Source organism: Branchiostoma lanceolatum, chromosome 18, assembly GCF_035083965.1.
Source record: "Branchiostoma lanceolatum isolate klBraLanc5 chromosome 18, klBraLanc5.hap2, whole genome shotgun sequence".
Classification (NCBI taxonomy): Eukaryota; Metazoa; Chordata; class Leptocardii; order Amphioxiformes; family Branchiostomatidae; genus Branchiostoma; species Branchiostoma lanceolatum.
The window spans coordinates 14,984,388-15,002,453 of record NC_089739.1 but is presented as its reverse complement, the minus strand read 5'-3'; the positions used below and the strand labels follow the sequence as shown (position 1 = coordinate 15,002,453).

At 42.5% G+C, this 18,066-nt stretch overlaps 1 long non-coding RNA gene and 1 pseudogene across 1 annotated transcript; one reads left to right on the top strand and one right to left on the bottom strand.

The window, feature by feature from the left end:
- Window positions 1-5,955: 5,955 nt before the first annotated feature.
- On the bottom strand, window positions 5,956-8,731 carry LOC136423827 (uncharacterized). Its single transcript, XR_010753797.1, has 2 exons — window positions 8,641-8,731; window positions 5,956-6,560 (listed from the first exon to the last, which is right to left on the bottom strand). It is a non-coding gene; the product is annotated as an uncharacterized lncRNA (long non-coding RNA).
- Window positions 8,732-12,026: 3,295 nt separating this feature from the next.
- LOC136424153 (monocarboxylate transporter 12-like) lies at window positions 12,027-16,654 on the top strand (annotated as a pseudogene).
- The last annotated feature ends 1,412 nt before the right edge of the window (window positions 16,655-18,066 follow it).

The following is an 18,066-nucleotide window of genomic DNA, read 5'->3' as shown; positions in this document are numbered from 1 at the left end:
CTGCCGTTGGAGACTTGTCCCTCTAACTGAGGGGGGAATGCGTGTAAAGTGCCTTTTCCAAGGGCACAATGTCTGGGCGCAAGTTCGGACATGTCTATGGGCACAACCTTGGGATTCGATCCCGGGTCCCTAGACTCTACCAGTCTCCACGGGTCGCTGGGAAAATAGTAGAAACTAGAAAGGCAACATTTTCAGGAAAATGTAGGATATTCCCCTTCCATTACCTACACCTGAAATATGACATCCTTAGCATTGACTGTAATGGTATTATGAAGTTTCTGCATATATTATGCGAACGAGGTCTGCAAAAGCATAATTTATGGTCAGTTGTATTCACCTTTCCTAAAGTAACCTACATCTCAAATATGACATCCGTAGCTTTTATGGCAAGGGCTATGCATAAATTATGCATAAGGCCCTCATTATCATAATTTATGGCCAGGTTTTCTGACCTTTCCTAAATGTACCTACATCTCAAATATGACATCCGTAGCCTTCACAGTAAAGACAAGTACATGACTAAATTATGCAAATAAGGTCCACATTAGCATGATTTATGGCCAGGTGTGTTCACTTTTCCTAAAGGTACCTACATCTCAAATATGACATCCGGAGCTTTAATGGTGAGGAAAGTACAAGTTTATGCATACATTATGCAAATGGTGCCCTTATTAGCATAATTAATGGTCAGGTGTATTCACCTTTCCTAATGGTACCTACATCTGAAATATGACATTCGTAGCCTTTACGGTAAGGGAAATACAAGTTGATGCCTAAATTATGCAAATGAGGTCCGCATTAGCATAATTTATAGACAGGTGTGCTCACCTTTCCTAAAGGTACCTACATCTGAAATACGACATCCGTAGCCTTCGCGGTAAGGGATATGTATAAATTATGCAGATGAGGCCCTCATTAGCATAATTTATGGCCAGGTGCTTTCGCCTTTCCTAAAGGTACCTACATCTCAAATATGACATCCGTAGCTTTCATGGTATGGGGAATACAAGTTTATGAGTAAATTATGCAAATGAGGTCCTCATTTACATTACTTATGGCCAGGTGTGTTCACCTTTCCTAAAGGTACCTACATCTCAAATATGACATCTGCAGCTTTTACGGCAAGGGAAATACAAGTTTATGCATAAATTATGCAAATGAGGTCCTCATTAGCATAATTTATGGCCAGGTGTGTTCACCTTTCCTTAAGGTACCTACATCTCAAATATGACATCCGTAGCTTTTACGGCAAAGGAAATACAAGTTTATGCATAAATTATGCAAATGAGGTCCTCATTAGCATAATTTATGACCAGTCGTGTTCACCTTTCCTAAAGGTACCTACATCTCAAAGATGACATCCGCAGCTTTTACGGTAAAGGAAATACAAGATTATGCATAGATTATGCAAATTAGGTCCTCATTAGCATAATTCATTGTCAGGTGTATTCACCTTTCCTATAGGTACCTACATCTCAAATATAACATCCGTACCATGTTACATATAGTACATATAACTTTCTGCAACATCATAAGTAGAGCTACCACCGCACATCTACTTAATTTTTGGCAGAAGAAGAAGAAGAAGAAGAAGAACAGGCAAGCAAAAACAGTATATCTCCCTTCCCACTGGAAGGGGAATATAATTGGCCAAATAGAGTCAACTGTATGAAGGGAGTCGGCTATGGAGATAAGGTCAAACATTGCAGGGTTGCAATGTTTGACCTTATCTCCATAGCCGACTCCCTTCATACAGTTGACTCTATTTGGCCAATTTCTACTATTTTCCCAGCGACCCGTGGAGACTGGTAGAGTCTACCGGGTCCCATTGTTTGACAGCCGTGCGCTCTGCACTTGCGCCACACGACGCCACGCCTATGTCTGTGTTTACTTGCCTAGTACTCTATCCGAAGCGACCCATGGCGAAACTCCATTAGAAGATTAAGGTATGGGCAAAAAGTCCGGAGTGTCGCCGGATGGGTCACTGAACGGTCTCGTGACAACAAAAAAAACGAGGGCGGGTGGGTGGGTGCTAGCTTCGCCGAACTTCCTTTACCTTACCCCACAAGGCTCATTCACAGCGCCCACCTAAGTTACTCGACTTATTCGAACGGATACGACTTATTCTGACGACGGTACAAATAAGATCCCTCCTCCGCACCTGGTACTAGCCAACTCGACCTCCAAACAGGCCAGGAACGAAAACCAACCACCCCTGAGTCCCCCCCGAGTCCCCCCCCCCCCCCGGCCTACGCGTCTCTCCTTCTCTATTGCTCCCCGTCCCCCGTCGATCGACCACACCGTCGTAGCTCGACAAGACAGAGAATACGCGTTCTGAAGCTTAAATGCGGTTCTGTGGACAGGTGATAGAGTACAGGTGGTTAGTGAGGTCACGTGGACTGCTTCCGACCAGGTGTCGCCTCTTAATGACGCGAAACCCGGTCAGAAGCGCCCAAGTGTCTCACTTTGAATAGTACTCTATCCGAAGCGACCCATGGCGAAACTCCATTAGAAGGTTAAGGTATGGGCAAAAAGTCCTCCGTGGTCTGACCTCCGTGATCCTCTGTACAGTCTTCTTTCAGCACTTCATCAATCTAACCGTGCCTTACCAATCTACCTTTCCTTAACTTTCACTTTACCCAAACCTCAATACCCAAACCTCAATACCCAAACCTCAATCCTCGCCCATACCTAACCATATCCTCACATACGCTTTAATTTCTTCCGTTGTCAAATATTCACGATATTCCACCCACATCTGAATTCCTCCACATTTACCGAAAATTCCAGGCAAAACTCCGATAATTGGAATTACATCAAATCGCTAGTCGCTTCCCTTGTAAAGAATATGATCACTGACAACGCGTTAATATGCGAAATCTAGTGGGCATGATCTTCCAATGATTACAGGTGGAAAACGTAAACATTGTAAAGAAAATGATCACTGAAAAACACGTCAAGATAAAAAATCCAGAGGGCATGACCTTCCACTGATGACACGCGCAAAACGTAAACACCGCAAAGAAAACGAAAAGGTTGGAGTCGCCCCAAGGCTGACCTCTAAGGAAGATGGAATAGATTTGCCGTTAAACTGCGCAAGCTTCCTGAACCGCCCAAAATCGGTGGAAAAAAAATCCCCAACCGGGAAAATGACACACAAAAGGTACGCGGGTCTGCCAAATCACTGATAAAGGAAAACAAATGACTATGCGAAACTAAAATATATAACGACAAATCGGGATCCATCCAAGGTCAACCCTGGGACGAGCAACCGACCCTTGGTTAAGGGCCTACCGAAGTAAGGTCATTTAGTAAACCATGGTGCTCGTAGCAGGACTGACAGAACAGATGCCTCAAAAAAGATTACAAAATTGACTAAATTTTTTATTAAACGCGCTAAAAAATTAATAACAAGAAAACACCAACCATCACTAAACCGAAGCCGAGAACGAAAAAAAAAATCTAAAGAGCAGACCTTCAACTACCGACATGTGCACAGCGTAAATACCGTAAACAGAGCGATCACTAAACAACGCGTAAAAAGAAAAAATTGAAACTCAGTATAGGCCTGACCTTCCAATGATGAAATGTGCAAAACGTAAACGCTGAAAAGGAAGCGATCACTGAACAACCCATAAAAATCCCGTGCAGTGAGCATGACCTTCCACACAGATTTCTACCACACAGGATTACCCTACACAGGTTTCCACCACACTAGCTGTACCAACACAACCGGTTTACACCACACTGATTCCGCCACACTGGCTATGCCAACACAACAGGTTTACACCACACAGGTTTACACCACACTAGCTGTACCAACACAACAGGTTTACACCACACAGGTTTCCGCCTCACAGGCTGCACCAACACAACATGTTTACACCACACTGATTTCCGCCCCACTGGATTTACCAACACAACAGGTTTACACCACACAGGTTTCCACCACACTAGCTGTACCAACACAACAGGTTTACACTACACAGGTTACCGCCACACTGGCTGTACCACTCCTGTTTACTCTACACAGGTTTCCGCCACACTGGCTGTACCACTCCTGTTTACTTTACACAGGTTACCGCCACACTGGCTGTACCACCACCTGTTTACTTTACACAGGTTACCACCACACTGGCTGTACCACCACCTGTTTACTTTACACAGGTTTCCACAAACTACTACAAACAATCATTACAAACATAAACAGCTTAGGCGAAAAAACCGTTCGCTCACAGCTCTAATAGTAATACAACTGAAGAGAACAAATTACTACCAACAAGCATTACACACATAAACAGCTTAGGCGAGAAAATCGTTCGCTCACAGCTCTAATAGTACTAAAACTGAAGATAACAAATTACTACCAACAAGCATTACACACATAAACAGCTTAGGCGAGAAAACCGTTCGCTCACAGCTCTAATAGTAATACAACTGAAGATAACAAATTACTACCAACAAGCATTACACACATAAACAGCTTAGGCGAGAAAACCGTTCGCTCACAGCTCTAATAGTAATACAACTGAAGAGAACAAATTACTACAAACAATCATTACAAACATAAACAGCTTAGGCGAGAAAACCGTTCGCTCACAGCTCTAATAATAAAATACAACTGAAGAGAACAAATTACTACACACAATCATTACAAACATAAACAACTTAGGCGAGAGACCCGTTCGCTCACAACTCTATAGCAACACAACTGAAGAGAACACAATTAGTACAAACACCACCAACACAAAAACATCTTAGGCGAAACAGCCGTTCGCTCACAGGTCTATTAGCAATACAACTGAAGAAAACACATTACTACGAACAACCATCACAAACAATAAACAGCTTAGGCTAGAAAACCGTTTGCTCAAAGTCCTAGAAATTCCGGCGGCAAGAAAATTTAATTTCCAAGGATTTGACCTCCATAGCTGATGCTCCCGTTTCTCGGAGCGGTCCAATTCAGCTGTGGAAGTCTTTCCAAAGAACACTACTTCCCGAAACTTTCCCAACCTGAGCAAAGTTTTTCCCCTACCGGAAAATGGAAATGGCCTAGGACCAAATAAAGCTAACCTGACACTAAAATTTAAAAGAACACATCATTACACACACTCACCACCCCCGCAACACGGGCAAACAACAAGTTAAATTTCCCACATGATAAAAGATTAGTATAAGAGGTACCACCTTTCACATACTTGGAAGCCACGTGCGCCTTGCTCCTAAAGGCTCCCAAAACTGCTGGCTCCGCAGAGGCCAAGCGTGGCCTCAGACGGGTGCCTGAAGACTGCTATAGCCAGGGGATGCGAAAAGCAAGCGCCGGCTGGGACCGTCGGGTCGGGAGGGGGGTAAGGCGCGAAAGGGAGGAGATGGTAGCGACGAAACACAGCGAGCCATCACCGCCGTTCGACCACACCGACGTCGTAGCTCGACAAGACAGAGAATACGCGTTCTGAAGCTTAAATGCGGTTCTGTGGACAGGTGATAGAGTACAGGTGGTTAGTGAGGTCACGTGGACTGCTTCCGACCAGGTGTCGCCTCTTAATGACGCGAAACCCGGTCAGAAGCGCCCAAGTGTCTCACTTTGAATATGTGTGTGCTTGCGTGCGTACGCGTCACGGTGTGTGCATGTAACAACGTAAACATTCTCCCTCCCAATGCAAAAATTAACTCCCATAATCATCCCATGGCAAAACAATCTGTCTAAAAGTGAACTATTGCAACGTCATATTCCAGGCCCAAAACGGAGCTTGTGTCCCCTATGAAAGAATAGATTACAGGGATTACCATGCATAATGGACCATTTAGAAAACATCTCTATTAAAACAAGAGCTTTGCAAAAAGCTGGCGTTTCGTCTACGTGGAAATTAACCTCCTTGGTTTAGGAATTAGGTCTTACATGTCGTAAAGTCGTATTGTGCAATGGAGCGAAATGAATTTTCTTCATTATCTATGTTAATTGGGCCTTTATTTGATGTTCACCTTCACTGCATTGGCTTTCATTTCCACATATGCTACTGAACTGCCAAATATTGATAAGATCCGTTTACAGGTTGTCGAGTTATGCGGCACACATAATAACAGAAATGCATAAAAAGCCTGCTGTAGCAATATCAACCCTCCTCATTCAGGTGTAGGAACTGAGAGGGTCATCATACTCGAATATGTGTATTTGTATATGTACAGTATATGTATGTGAATAGGAATAAATATCACAAGTGATTGTGACACACTATTAGTCAGAAAGTACAAATTCAGTCTGCTCAGTGGCAGGATAGTCTGCTAATGAGTACAAGTGCACAGTGTGCTTAGTGACAGAAGTTAGTACAAATGCACAATCTGCTCGGTGGCAGAGGATTGTCTCGTAATGAGTTCAAGTTCACAGTCTGTTTAGTGGCAGGATAGTCTTGTAATGAGTACAGGTGTACAGAAGTAAAAGCAGTAATAGAAGATTGAGTAACATTTGTATTAGTGCGAATGGTTGTTCTAATTGACCGTAAAGTTTGATTTAGTAAGCTTTGGTCCAATTCTGTGGCAGCTGGGGACTGCAGCAGCCACAACTGAAAGAAAAAGCAAAAAGAAATGTTAGACATCTGATGCCAACTGAACATATTTAATATTTCAAAATTGGCTTCAATTGATTGGAGCAAGGAGGTTGAAAATATAGAAGGGGAAGCTACTTGATTGGAGGTGCAAATTGTCAGTGTGACAATGATACGATATCGTGCTGATTAGTGTGTGTTCCTGACTTCCAAAGAGTCCAATCTGGTGAAACGGGGTCAAACTTGCATCAAAAATCCTGATCCCAACTGTAACACAAATGTTTTGCAATCTATCTCAAAGTATACCTGATCCTGGCAGTACCATTTTTAAAATAAAACGTATATTCTGATGAATATAATTTCTAATAAGTAATACTAGCTACGTCCAACGCTCATATTCTTGATCTACAGCCCTATGGTTGAAAAAAAAATGAGAATCTAAGTTCACATACAGTATGTCAACACAATTTGTAAAATTACAGTATTTACACACACCTATATCACCCAGCATAGTAGTATCACATACAATTCCTTGAATATAAAAAAATAAATTCTTTCAGCAGTTCAGTAGTGGTACTGCAACATGATTACTAAAAGAACAGATCTTCCTACCTGTTTGAATGGATCTACTATAGTATACTAAACTAAAGGAGGAAAGAAATGATTCACAAAGCATTTGGGAAAACGTGAGTGCATGAAGAAACAACAATATGCCCCCCTCCCCCAGCCACTAATTTGTTTACAAAAACACAGACACGAGGCTATCGTTTTGTGCAGAATACAGAGTAAAACAAGAGTCCCACGACCTCATATCTCCATGAACAATTCTATTCATGCAAATGACTTACACTTTTGCATAATATATGCTCGGTCATAAACACCTTTATCTAACTTATACATGTTGCAATATTGACAGTCCTATAATTCTCCAATTAGATGAATTATGGTGTTTTTGCATTAATTATGCAAATTAGGAATTTATTGTTGATGTTCCACTTTCCATAAACTACATATGTTACATGTATTTGAGTCTGATAATGGAAAACACTACAAATATAGATTTTCCTCATTAGCTATGCAAATTAAGTCACAATTAGCATAATTTGCACTTCATCATGTACATCTCTGTCTAAGCTACCTGCATACTAAGTATCATATTGAGTCCAATAATTTTCCTATTAGATGAGATATGGTGTTTTGCATTAATTATGCAAATTAAGAATTTATTTGCATAATTAGTATCTGTTCATGATCCACTTTCCATAAACTACATACGTTACATGTATTTGAGTCTGATAATGGAAAACACTGCAAATATAGATTTTCCTCATTGGCTATGCAAATTAAGCCCCAATTAGCATAATTTGCACTTCATTGTGTATATGTCTATCTAAGCTACCTGCATACTAAATATCATGGAAATCCGTTGTTCCTTCGTTCAGTTATTCTCCTTAGAAGATTTTCACAAGAACGCCCCTGCAGTTCCAGAGGTAGCTGCTAGGGAGCCCAAACCTACTCCACTTATTTATTACATCACAAGCTATCTGCCACCCAAAAATCAAGACCACAGCACGTCCAGGTCAAAAGATACAAAAATTTGAAGATTTTCTGCAGTACCAAGGTCACATACCAGGGGGCCAAAAGTCAACCTTGAATTTTGGCTTCACAAGACCCGCCCACATACCAAATATCATTATAATCCATTAAGAGACTCTTGAGTTATGCTGACTGGAATGGTGCGGAAACACAAACAGACAAACAGACAAACACACACACAGACACACCCAAAACTATATCTCCATTTTTCATGGAGATAATAAGCCCCCAAATTACGTTGCAACAACACCAGAGGTCTTTCCCCTGGTCAGCGAGAGACCGTGTAAACAGCAGGCTAAATTATTTGACGACGCAAGTTTACTCCGTTTCGCTAATCATATGCACTGACCATAATTTGTACGGTAACTCGAACGAGTTATTTTTGTAATACCAGGGACGTCCTGGGTACATAATTCTCGATCTACATTTACCTGAATACACATACAGATGGACTAATGTTACCTATACACAACTATAAGGCATATAAGATGAGATATCCTACCTCAGCGTTCGTTCCAAAATGGTGAACCAAACTGTTCTGTTCATGGTGTTCTGTCGCCCTCTGGAGTGGTCACCAAACGCGAAGAACCAATTCAAATAGCGCCAAATGAAATGAAATAAATAAGTTTGAAATCCCTTAATATCCGGTCTTATTGTGTGCGACACAGTGTTGAACCAAGTTCCTTGGTTGAACCAAGCAGCACGACTGCAAGGTAGCAGCACGACTGGAAGGTAAGGGCCATCTTTTAAACATTTTTTAAAGGTTTTTGGGGACATTTTTAGGCAAAAATTATATTTTTGGCTCCTGTGCCCTGACATTATAAGTAAATGACCTGGAATTCGGTTCAAGGGTGCCTTGAGCATGTCCCTACAGGGCTTCAATCCTATTTTTGGAATATGTCACTTCAAAATGACTAATTTTTGGGACTTTTGGGCCTATTTTTAGACCTAAAACGGTCAAAAGTGCTATCCCCGTTGCATGTTCTATCTAACGTCTCGCGCGTTCCATTTGCTGTTGGCCAAAGAACGCGTGTTTCATTAGGGTTACCTGAGGTCAGGGGCTGTTCCGCAGACATTCTCGCAGTCTCTGCGAAAAATCTCGTAAGCATTTGCGGTAAGAAGTTGCTAAACTATGCAGAAGGCTCTTGGCGTCACTCAGAACTTAATTGTAGAGAATTTTTTTTTTGCACAGGGGTGATTTTGGAACAGTCAATTTATGAATGGGGAGGGAGATGGGAAAAGTATGTTGCTCTCGCAAATGTCGCCTTTCTACATGTAACTGATATTTCAATTTGCCCAGGTGTTACGTTGATGAAAGTTAGGCATCCAGGTAGTAAGATACGCCAAAAATAATTACTCAAGAAACTGGATAAAGTTTTGAAACAGTCAGACGTTTCAGACAGTATCCACTGCCTTTCGTCAGTGAGTAACGATAGGACTGAGAACACCAGGTTTTATACCAAAACTCTGAATATGTATGTTAATGAGGTTAAGACAATTAACTGGGGAAGTCCCAGCATCACGTACAGAATAGTGCAGAGTTTGTCCACAAAATCAAAGACATCATTGTAGCAGAACATGAAATCATCACTTCATATGATGTGTGCTCGCTTTTCACTTGCATACCCCCCAAGGAGGCAGTCGCAGTAGTTAGGGAAGCCTTGGAGGCCGACGACACCCTTGCAGATAGAACCAACCTTTCCGTTAAACACATATGTGAACTACTAGACCTTTGCCTAGGGTGCACATACTTCACGTACAAACAACAGTTTTTCCCAGCAAGGACACGGCTGTGATATGGGATCACCGGTTTCACCTATTGTAGTGAACCCGTACATGAAGAAATTTGAGAACAAAGCCCTCAGTACTTTCAATGGCCCTCCCCCAGCAAACTGGTTTCGCTATGTAGATGACACTTGGTGTAGGCTAAAAGAGAGAGTAGCGGACGACTTCTTTGACCATATAAACCAGGTAGATGACAACATCAAGTTCACACAGGAGTCGTGTCAAAACAACAGGCTCCCCTTTCTAGACACCAAAACCATCATAGAGAAGGATCCTTCAGTTCGAAGTGTACAGGATATCTGGCCTTTGATTCCCACCACCCTTTGGAACACAAACTAGCAGTGATCAAAACTCTCTTCCATCGGGCAGACAACGTCATCACCTCAGACGAAGCGAAAACAGACGAACACAGGCATCTCCGTGTGGCCTTAGCCAAGTGTGGCTAGCAAAATTGGACCTTCAACAAAGCCCTCAAACCTTCTGACCAGTCTAAGAAAACACTCAAGTGCAAACCATTGACCAACAGAAACAAGGCCAACATTACCATTCCCTACGTCCAAGGAGTATCGGAAAAACTCAGACGAATCTTCCAAAACTTCAACATTGCCACTTACTTCCAACCTCACTCAACCCTCAGGCAGAAATTAGTCTATCCAAAAGACAGGCCTGAAAAAGGTATCAAAGCCAATGTCATCTACAAACTGAAATGTGAGGAACCGAACTGCAATAACATGTACATTGGGGAGACAAGTCGACCACTAAGAGAAAGGTACAAGGAACATTGCAGAAAGAGCGCTAACCGCTACTCCTCTGCCATTTACCACCATCTAAAACACAACCAGGGACACTCATTCAATCTCGAATCCATGGACATCCTAGATCGTGAAGAACGCTGGTTCGAACGGGGAATTAGAGAAGCAATATATGAGAGGATGTACAACCCCGCCCTCAACAGGAAAGGGGGTCTACGCGTTGAACTTTCAGACACTTGGGATAATGTACTGCCCACTACCCCCACCCCCGGACGAACAACATTTAGTTACTGTACTAAAATCAACAGTAGCTAATTGAACTATTGGCATAAAACTTTGTATTGAATTAATCTTCTTTTAAAGACTACATCAAGACATCCTAAATTGTTTTAACCTCATCAGCATAGCTAATCAGAGTTTTGGTATAAAACCTGGTGTTCTCAGTCCTATCGTTAGTCACTGACGAAAGACAGTGGATGCTGTCTGAAACGTCTGACTGTTTCAAAACTTTATCCAGTTTCTTGAGTAATTATTTTTGGCGTGCCCAGTTGTTATTTTGGGACAGCCCATTTTTTGCATGGATATGGGGAGGAGTATGGGCGAAACATGCTGTATTTGCTCAGGAGGAGCAAATGACGGCCTTTCTAGTTTACTTTCGTAATTGTGAGAGCTTCTACTCGCGAAATTACAGACAGTCGAGCGCCGTCGCGTATCTCAAGCCAAATTACCATAATTTTGAGTGTTGTTCAGCCGCTAACGTATTGTTTATTTATACTGGTACGCTGCATGGGCCCTACTTAAGCTATTTTCCGCATTTTCAGTGGCAAATTTCATTGAATACAGTACGTCCGCCGCCAGCACGTGGCACATATTTTTGACCGTATTTACACCGCCGTGGACGTAGCTTTACCGACTAACCATCAACACTTCGCCAGTTCAACAAAACACCTCAGTGTGCACTCGTTTAAACCTCACTGTACCTGGATACCAAATTTCAGCTTATTTGGCTCAGGGACGACCGAGATGAATCGATTTGAAGATTTGACGGGAGGGGGAGGAGGAGGAGAAAGAAACATCACTAACACAATACCTATAGTATGGGCGATACATAATTATAAAACTGCGTGTAAGCTTGGAATGTAAATCAAGGACACCGGCATGGCGGCCTTTACATGTCCGCTTCCTTGATATGGAAAGTGGGCACAAAAGCTCAGCATGGTAGACATGACTACTCTGTAGTGCTGTACCAGATATCGATACATTTTTCACGAAATCTAAATTTTCCAAAAAGCTCCTATTTTGCATTGAAATTAATTTAACCGTGTCAAATGTTTCTTTGTCTTGTTTTGCAGCGCTTCTTACCGGGGCCCTGTGTAACGTGTTCGGCTGCAAGGCGGTGGCGATGGCGGGGAGTCTGATGGCCACAGTCGGTCTCCTCTCCAGCATGTTCGTCACCAGTTTACCTGTCATGTACCTGACGGCTGGGCTCATCACAGGTAAGACACTTGCACGTGCGTCATACGACAGCTTTACGACAGCAATTTGAGAACAATCTTGGCTGGGAGAATCATGAAAAAGCCAACTGTCTTGTGAATGGAAAGTTTGTCACACATGCACATCCGGCTTGTCCGCCGCTGAAAATCGTTTGACATATGAAATCTTACGACGTGACTGCACGCTAAAGATTGATTTTTGTTTTCTTTTCTGCATAGAATTTAATCGGAGTTGGTGAAATGCATTGAGAAGAGATAAATTGGTCTCATTGGAATTTTCGACTGTCCCAGTCGCTATGGACACGTGACTTTAGGTACCCGTGACGTCAGCAATGGGTCAAATGTTGTCAGAAGTCGTTATCACAATCCGTCCCGATTGAGAGAAGTTTTGCTTTCTTCCTTCCTTGTACGAAAAAAAATCCCATATCAAATTAATCTAAGCCATCTTATACAGTGTACAAAATGTAGTTCTTTGCAATTCTTACGGTAGTAAGTGTTAGTGCAGGGACAGTAGATCTAGCATTTTCGAAAATAACAAACAGCCTTCTGCTTTTTTTTTCTTTTAGGTCTTGGGTTCTCCTTCATGTATACACCTTGCATTACCATGGTGGGGAGATACTTCAAGAAAAGAAGAGCACTTGCTAACGGACTAGGTTTATCAGGCTCCGGAGTCGGAACATTCTCTTTTCCACCCGTATTTAAGTTACTTATAGAGCACTACGGGTGGTGGGGTTCCCTTTTTATCGTAGCAGGGATCGCCTTACAAGGCTGGATGTTTGGTGCCCTGTTAAGACTGATATATCTGGACGAAGATATTGAAGACAAGAGAAGAACTAAATCAAATGACACGAAGGTTCGCTCAAGAAGTCATTGGACATGTCTTTCCTTATGTAAACTCCTGGACCTTTCCCTTTTTCAGACACCGTATTTTTTTGTTTTTATTTTTGCCAGTATGCTCGTAATCTTTGGTAATTTCATCCCCTTTGTTCACCTCGTTGCCCATGCGAGAAGTGTTAGAACTGCAACGCACTAAGCTGATTTCCTTGTCTCAGTCGTCGGTATTGGTGATCTGGTGTCCAGGATAGCGTACGGCTGGCTCTCAGACTTGGGTCTGTTCTATCGTCTCCGTGGGTACGTAGTCTGCAACCTCGGACTCGGCCTGTGTCTGCTCTTCTTACCGTTTGCCAAAACGTACCCTGCCATGCTGGTATGTTGCCTTGCTATCGGCCTGTTTGGTGGATCCTGTGCCAGTCAAACGGCGGTGTTTCTGGCGGAGTGCTGTGGAGTTAGCCGGCTGGCCAGTGCCGTGGGGATAGCCTACGGGATACAGGGGTTTGCCATGCTGTTTGGCCCGCCTATTGCAGGTAAGACCAGGCTATCTAAAAATAGTAGGTAGTTTATCAGCCTTTATGATGCCGTAGGGGCAGTATGTGGTTATCCACTGTGTCTAGGGAACGGTATTGCAAGGCGGAGCCCATTTTACTCCTGGGTGGAGTGAGGAAAGTTGTGCATTTCCCAGCCAGGACTAGTGCAAGGAATCGAACCGGTGACCTCCCGATCTCGTGTCCGCGATGTAGCCACTGGCCAGTCGACGCCTCAAACTCATGACAATTGACAGTGGCCCTTTATCAGTTTATTGAGTCATCCTCTTCCGCAGGTTTTCATCAGGAATGCCCGGGCCTTGGTTTTTGCAGTGCTTTAGTCCTGCAGTCCCAAAACGTGTTTCTAGGGGAGTGAAACATCACTTCTTCCCGACGTCAAAAGCTATCCGCCAACACCAGAAATAATCAAGAGCATTGACCAAAGCTTGTCTAGAATAAGATATAGTAAACAGTACCAAGGAAAGCCATTAAATTGACATTGACCTTCATCCACCAAAATCTTACATACCACATATCATAAAAATCAATCCATAACTTCTTGAGTCATGCTGGCCACAATTAGACACACAGACAGACACACCAAAAATAATAACTCCGTTCACGGAGGTAGCTACTCATCAACTCAGTTTTTAAAAAATAAACTTGGCACAAAAAGTTTGGAAACTTTGATTTATCATATTCCACCTGTTCCTTGATCAATTTCAATGCATTGTATATCGTTGGAAAGCCTGTGTAATGTCCTTTCCTATGGTGCCCAACTCATCACAATTGCAATCTCATGGAGTGAGCACTAGGCCTGCTTACGCGAGTGGGTTGTAGAAAAAAGTGCCCAAATTTCCCTGCTAGTGTCAAACACTCAGCTTAGCGCCAAACCCGTTTGCGGTGGTGCTACGTGGGTGCCGTCTGCATCGTGAATGGAACAGTGTGTGGAGGAATGTTATGCTCACAGCTTCAGATGAGAGTAGATTAATTTTGACTGTTGGATCAATAAATGAAAGTATTGGGACGACGACGAGAACCCTATGCTGACTGTTGCACAGGTAAACTGACGACAGTGTTCGTTGGAGTTAGCATCATGGCGTGGGGCAGAGTAAAAACCAGGCTAATAACCTAAGCAACCTTGATGGCAAGATATAGAGACACCATTTTTCATCCAGTCACATTTCTTAGATCCTTACCTCTGCAATATGAGACTGGGTGCAAGATGATAATGCACGCCCGTACAGAATAAGAGTCATTTCAGACCGCCTCCAGGATGCAGGAATACAGAGGATAGAAGGGCCTTCCTGTATCCCAGATCTCAACACAATTGAACACCTCTCAGACTCTGTGATCACTGAACAGCTTGGGCGAACTGTGCATGCAAGAACGACCAATAGAACAATACGACCTGAGCGCGACGACTCATTGTGGAAGAATGGCCAGGGGCCGCGTAACAAAACTGGTGACAGCATGAGGAGGATGTGTCGGGCTGTGGTGACAGTGCATGGCTTATGTACTCAGTATTAAGAGACCTTCATCATAACTGAGAATACTTTTCGCATTTATGTGTTGATGAAGACTAACTTAAGCTTTCATTTTGTTGACTGAAGTTTCATATTACCCTCGTACACCAGCCACGTGCTACCAGCAGAAGAAGAAAATCCAGAATTGAGCGTTTGACTTTAGTAGGATAATCTGTGCACTTTTTTCATGCAACCCGCTCACATAAGCAGGTCTGGTGCTAGCATGCTCGTTGCATTAATTTACAACCATAATAAGTTTGCTATCATCGGAAAGAAAATCACACAAGCTTTTTAATTCTATATAATTAACTGAATCTGATAAAGAAACAACGGAGATATGATCGACTAAAGTTAAGTTTCCAAACTTTTTGTGCCGAGTGTAGTTCCATGACAATGCCAATTTTTATAAGAGCTCATTTCTCTGTCCGTGTGCCCAGCTTTGACCATTTGACTAACTTACAAAAATCAATCTTACTACTAAAGTCAACCAACCTACTTACGATACAAAAGGTGGGTCTCTTCATTTCCACTGCCTTCAAAAAAGAAGTCAAACCCAGCCATAGTCAACCTTAGTTAACATAGAACTTTCATTGTAGACTAGATAACTATATCGATTCCCATGTATTTCCGTGTACTTGTTTGTCTGCAATTAGCCTTCGGGCATGAACTTGCAATTAAGTTATTATTATTAATATGTTAGTGCTGTTGCTTGAAACAGAGGGTTTTCTTCTGTTTGCTATAGGCAACGATGACTTATAATATTGAAATGTTATTTGAATAGCGTGCCATATGAACTGCGCATTGTAGAAATACGTAAGTTTTTCACCGTAATAAAAAGACAACTTTTATTTTGCTCATCCGTAGGTCGTTTGTATGACGTCACCGGAAATTACACCGCGTCCTTCTATGTTGCCGGAAGTGTCGAGATGCTCAGCGTTCTGATGTTGACGTCACTAGAAGTACATCGCACAAGGACTACTCAACAGACACCTGACGTCATGGAATCATGTCTGTCCACTAAATATCCAAATTTATGACACAGAAAAAGATAAGGAACGGACTGAGTGCAAGTATAGCATGTGTGGTAGCGAAAGAATAATATGATACTAGCAACGCTGATGATATGATGGGTGAATACATGGGAACAATGAGATCTACCGACCATCAAGATGTATGTAATACAAGTCGTTGATAGCTTGTTCACTTAACAGCAGCAGCAACTTCACCATATACAGTATAAGCCGCTTAACTGCACACCCCATTTGCCGGCGTATTTGGTGCAATTATCCGGCTGGTGCAATTATGCGAAATTGCCCAGCTGGACCGGTAGTACACTGTATCATACAGGAGGTGAATAGTTTATAAACCTTGGTGTGCTGTATGAACTTGTTAGTACGCATTTAGATGTTAGAAGGCTTTCGTTATACAGGTACAGTGCGGTAACACCGTAGATTCCACCTCTTGTTAGAGCCGCGTTTATGTATTAAAACAGTAAATTTCAAATTCTCAGGAAAGACATCTCAGGACACAGTGAGTGAAATCAGTAAGCGCCAGAGAGGCCCCTCTCATGTTTGGACAGATTAGACTGTGTACATCATGGTAGTGAATTACTGTACAATGAATGAACTGTACTACGTATCCACTGGGTAGATATGGTTAGATGACTTAGATCAGTGACAGACCATTCTCCTTATAGCATAGCCGAACCCGCGTATACATCCTTGTGAATGTAGGAAGTTTCTAGGACGCGGATTCAGCTCTGCCATCAAAGAATGTGACAGATGATCACGTCAGCACCGCACCGTCAAAAGCGACTGTTATGTCCGTTCACGCGTCTGTAACCCTTGCCGAGTCGCTGTGTGGTTTCCGACTCGATGTGAGAACTGCGACTAGATGTACGTTAAGACGCCGGTCTTCTATTATTGCAGCAGTATGTGAATATAGCGCTGCCGCGAACCTTAAACCGCAGACAACACCCCATGTCATCCTTAACGCGAAATCGAATCCCCGCGAACTTAAATACATTCACAGTAATAAGACTGTGTACAGGTAGAGACCAATCTTTATTGAGTACCGCATGCTGTCTGCCAGAACGTAATACCGCCTTTGGCAGGCGTGTGTCTCTTTATGCTGACGACACGCCCCATGACCCGCCCAGGACCTCCCATACGATCGCTATCAACGTGATTGTCAGTGGAGACCACCTTCTTTTGTTAGTGAAAACAATTTTAGACATATTGGATATTGGCGGTATCGTGCCTCAACATAGGCACTTATCGGTTCATTTGTACCGCGTTTGCCGATTGTTAGCGCACCTTTTAGTTAACTTGTCGAGGATTTTTGACAAATTTTGGTGCAGTTATCCGGCATTGGTGACAATGCGCCGTGCAGATATGCGGAGTCACTAACAATGGAGTGAATGGGAACCGGTTTTGGATTCTGGGATTCGGTGCAGTTAAATGGAAGGTGCGTTTATCGGAGGTGCAATTAAGTGGCTTCTGTACATGACAATTCTTTTATTTTTCCTCAATATACATCGTTTATCACGGGGAAATGACAACGTTGATGTTGGTAACTCTGCACTCCTTCGAACTGCCTAACTGATATATTGTCTTTATCTATAAAACTTATATACTCTCTCCATTGAAGTCATTTTGTAAATTACGATTTTGGTAGGATCATAAATTATGATTAAACAGTATTGTTGTTCAGTCGAGGCGCCTTAGAACACCCATTTTTGCCGGCATTTAATAGTCTATGTAAAATTGCCATGTCAATCAAAGCAGACAACCAGATATGCAAAACTAGAAAACACTTCAATACGTGGTACAGGATGAGAAATAGTCGTTTTCAGTTGTTCACAACCCTAGGCGCATTATGTTCGCTAAGCTCGTAATCTTGGTGTTCAAAATCTGATAATAAAATATATAATAATATTACTCAACTTTAATACAGTACGAGTATGATAAGCATGCCAGGAGAAGCCGTCTATATCTGTGTCTGTATTTTGA